Genomic DNA, 4,236 nt, shown 5'->3' with positions numbered 1-4,236 from the left:
GCGGCGCTTTTTCTCCTGGAAAAGTCGGACTCGCTGCTTCTTCCGCTGTTCGTGATTTTTCACATTTCGACGGGTGCCTCTTTGCACTACTGCCGCCCCCCGGCATTCTCTTCGTCCATCACCCTCCTACACTCCTCGTCGAACCAGTCGTTCCGTCGAGTTCGCTCCACATAACCGATGACGTTCTCCGCAGCACTGTTGATGGCTGTCTTGATGGTATCCCAACAGTCCTCGAGAGGGGCTTCATAAAGCTCGCCCTCTGCCGGCAGCGCTGCTTCGACCGATTGCGCGTAGTCTGCCGCGACCTCAGGTTGCTTCAGTCGGGCGATATTTAACCGAGGCGGGTGCTGGTTTCGTGTGTTGTTCACTACGTAGAGTTTTGGGCGCATCTTCACCATCACCAGATAGTAGTCTGACTCGATGTTGGCGCCTCGACATGATCTGACGTCGATGATGTCCGAAAAGTGCCGGCTGTCAATCAAAACGTGGTCGATCTGTGATTGCGTTTGGTACGGTGATCTCCAGGTGTACTTGTGTGGGAGGCGGTGCTGGGAAAAGGTACTACGTACGGCCATTCGTTTGGAGGCGGCGAAATCAATCAGTCTGAGGCCGTTTTCGTTGGTCAGCTGGTGCTCGCTGAACCTTCCAATTGTCGGTTTGAATTCCTCCTCCTGGCCGACCTGAGCATTGAAATCCCGATAACGATCTTGATATCATGTTTTGGGCAACGGTCGTATTCACGCTCCAGCTGCGCGTAAAATTCGTCTTTGTCGTCACCGGTACTTCCGAGGTGAGGGCTGTGCACGTTGATGATGCTGATGTTGAAGAACCGGCCCTTGATTCTCAACCGGCACATTCGTGAGTTGATCGGCCACCACCCGATCACGCGCTTTTGCATCTTTCCCATCACTATAAAAGCTGTTCCAAGCTCGTGTGTGTTGCCGCAGCTCTGGTAGATGACACGACCATCTGGGTACGTTCGTACCGTGGAGCCCTTCCAACATACCTCCTGCAGCGCTACGATGTCGAATTTGCGGCTCTTCAATTCGTTGGAGAGCACGTGGGTACTGCCCACAAAATTTAGAGATCGGCAGTTCCATGTTCCAAGTTTCCAATCGCTAATCCCTTTTCGTCGCGTGGGTCTTTGCCGATTTCCATCCGAAATTTGTTGTTCGTTGTTCGTTGCTTATGTTTTTTTAGTAGTCACAGGCTCTCAAGGCCCGCAGCTAACCCCACTATCTCGCAGGAGGACCGTCGTGATGTTGCTGTTTTGGGTCCCGAACACCACCAGGACGCTGTTGCACTCCGCACGCCGCCCCTGACATGGAGAACAGACGCGTACGAAGCCCCCTAACTCAGTCTGCATGCGACCAAAGCATCCGCCGGGGTTGGGTACCCGATATCCGCTAAGGTTGCTCGCACTCCAGCTAGCACCACGGGGAGGTAGAAAATCGGAGTTGCAGACAAGAGGTGATATGACCACTACCCGAAGGTTGGGTGTATGGAGTTGCCCATTGTCTACCGTTCACTAGCCTTTTTTTTCTTAGATAAATATCGATATTACTATCAAGCATTTTCATTAAAATAATAGTTTCTACTTGAGTTTCGAATGTTATTAAGAAGATCTCCAAATTTTTAAAATATGAATTGATTTAACTTCTGTTAACAACATACTGAAGTGGAATTCCTTTGGGTAATAATATTTTAATAATTAAGTATTGTTTTTTATATTCTGAGATTAAATTTTAAAACTAAAACACGGTATTTTATAAATTTGACAATAAAAAAGTGACTTGAGGTAATTTTATTATTATCTGACAATTTGCGCCAGGGGTTTTTAGATCTTCCCAAAAATTGAATACTGGGTTCATTTTTTCGACTCAAAAACACATGTATTTTTCAAATTTCTAATTTTTTCTTTTCGAGTTAGATTCGGCTAGATTTTTTGTAAATAAAATTAAACCATATTTCAAAGCTACATCACTCGGTTATTTTTCAACGGAAATCAGCACACCAATAAGCATTGGAATTTATCAGCTTTTCAAATAAAATATTTGAAAAATTCAGGTTATGACCTTTATCATGGAAAATTGTAGATAAGCTTTAAATGGTGTCTAAAAGTACCGTCTGCATCACCGAATATTCTGCAAGAAATACAATTGGGTAGTTTTCCAGTAGATATGGAAATTTTTTACTGAGTAGGTTTTCTTCCGAAATGACGTCGATAACAATAATGTTTCTTTTGAAAATTATTTTATTTTTTGCAGGATTTCAATATTCAGTCCGTAAAATTTTTCCATTATCGATTGTTTAAATCCTCAGTATAAAATTGAAGATTAGATTAATTTCTGGTCAACAATTATGTCTTCGAGTAAATTTCTTGTATTCTCTCTTTGTTTCTAGCTGTTGTCACCTTGATTCGTGGGCCGAGCTAGGTTTAAATACAGGTGTGTCTGCCTCTGCATGCAAAACTATCCGTGCTTATTCAGCTTTCAACCGATGGTAGATTCTATGGTTCAGAATCGTAGAACCTATAGTAGTGGCTTTAAGTGGCGTTTTCTCAGTAATGTCTAGTCCAAATCGCACAAATTTCACATCGCTGAGCTTAGCAGACTGTCGCGCTTAAGACCAGTAGGTTTTTGCTTAAATCGGTTTAAAAAATCAAAACGGCTTTTAACTTTACATCCAAAAATAGAATATATTAACCAAACGAGTATGATTTACAAAGTTGGTGTTCATTGTCTAGTATCAAGAGCTACACTAAAGTCACCGAGAGCCGATCTCGTTCTTCTCAACCGCTTCGGCTCTTATCAGTTTCATCTGCTACTCAATTTTCTACTACTGATGATTACAGATTTCTCTTATCAATTTAATTCGATGATTGAAGACGGTTAGAGATGCTCAATTATAAAACTCATTATAACAGTTGGCAAGATCTAAGACCACAGCCAACACTAGCTTTTACCAGTTGAACAGAAATTTACGAAATATTGAAATGTCATTTGACATACATATTCGAATATTCCATTCGACGTGGACGCAGGATATTAAAAAAAAAACAATTTGTTCAATTTTGCATTCAACTTATGTTTTAAATTTATTTTTTCGAATTACGAAGCCCTCTCATGGGTGTACAATTTACACCAGAATATTTAAAATGTATAGAAAACATCAATTGAAAAAACGTTTATAATGTTCGACAGCATTCAATGCACGCTGATCTTGATGAAAACTCAAGAATAAGAATATTTTTGTTCTAAGAATTTTTATGACTATGAATGACGTTCGGAAATTTATACGGGAAAAAATTTGCAAGTGGTTATTGGGCATGAGAACCTCTCTTACAAAAATGGTAAAGATTTTTCAATATAACAAATTATCTCATCCTGAAAAAAACTCAGGATCCCATTTACAAAAAATGGGAGAAATTTTCAATACAATAATCATCTCATGATATAAATATTTTTACAAGCCCTAAAATAAAAAAAAAAAGATTTTTTTTATTGCAACTTTTATTTACTTGGCAGAAACATTTTTTTCAACTTAAAACCATGCCTGATTAAGCTGCATTTCGAAATTGAAAAGTAAAACTTCTAGAGTGCGAAATTAACTATCCCAGAATCTAAGTCCGCAAACAACAAGCCATCAATTCACATTGTCACTGTTGTGAGTGCCAAGCAGTGTTTGCGCGTGAAAATACGCAACAACAACAAAAGCACCGCGAAAAAAGATCTCAAGTGAAGCGCCAGAAACTACAACTAAATTGCCAACCCACAACATAAACCAGATCGTTTTACAATTTCGCCGCACCTCGAAAGCTCTGAACTGGAGGAAAGGATTCGCAATTTCCCGCAAAACAAGCCAACACACGACTGAAACAGCACGGAATCGTGATTTATTCGATTCTAAGGAAGAAGAACCATTCCGTCGTTCCGTTCCTTTCTGGTCCGGATACAAATGTATAGAACCCGGGGAAAGCTCCCGGGCAAATCCTAAGACAAACAGACATCCTACATACCTACAAGAAAGGAAGAAAAAGAAATGCAACCCTCCCCGATGTTGGCTTCAAATTGTGGGGTTGCGAAACGAAAAAATACGTCCTGAAACCTTGCGAAAAGCTCTCCAGTTGGAATGTGCTTTGCAGTAGCCAGCCAGCGATAGTAAAGATTTTTCCAGAATGAAAAAAAAAAACGGATCCATGAAACACGCGGTTTGAAAGAGTGCACTTATCCTCAA

This window comes from Uranotaenia lowii, chromosome 3, assembly GCF_029784155.1.
Source record: "Uranotaenia lowii strain MFRU-FL chromosome 3, ASM2978415v1, whole genome shotgun sequence".
Lineage (NCBI taxonomy): Eukaryota > Metazoa > Arthropoda > Insecta > Diptera > Culicidae > Uranotaenia > Uranotaenia lowii.
The sequence above is the reverse complement of the archived record's forward strand: the minus strand, read 5'-3'. Positions refer to the sequence as shown.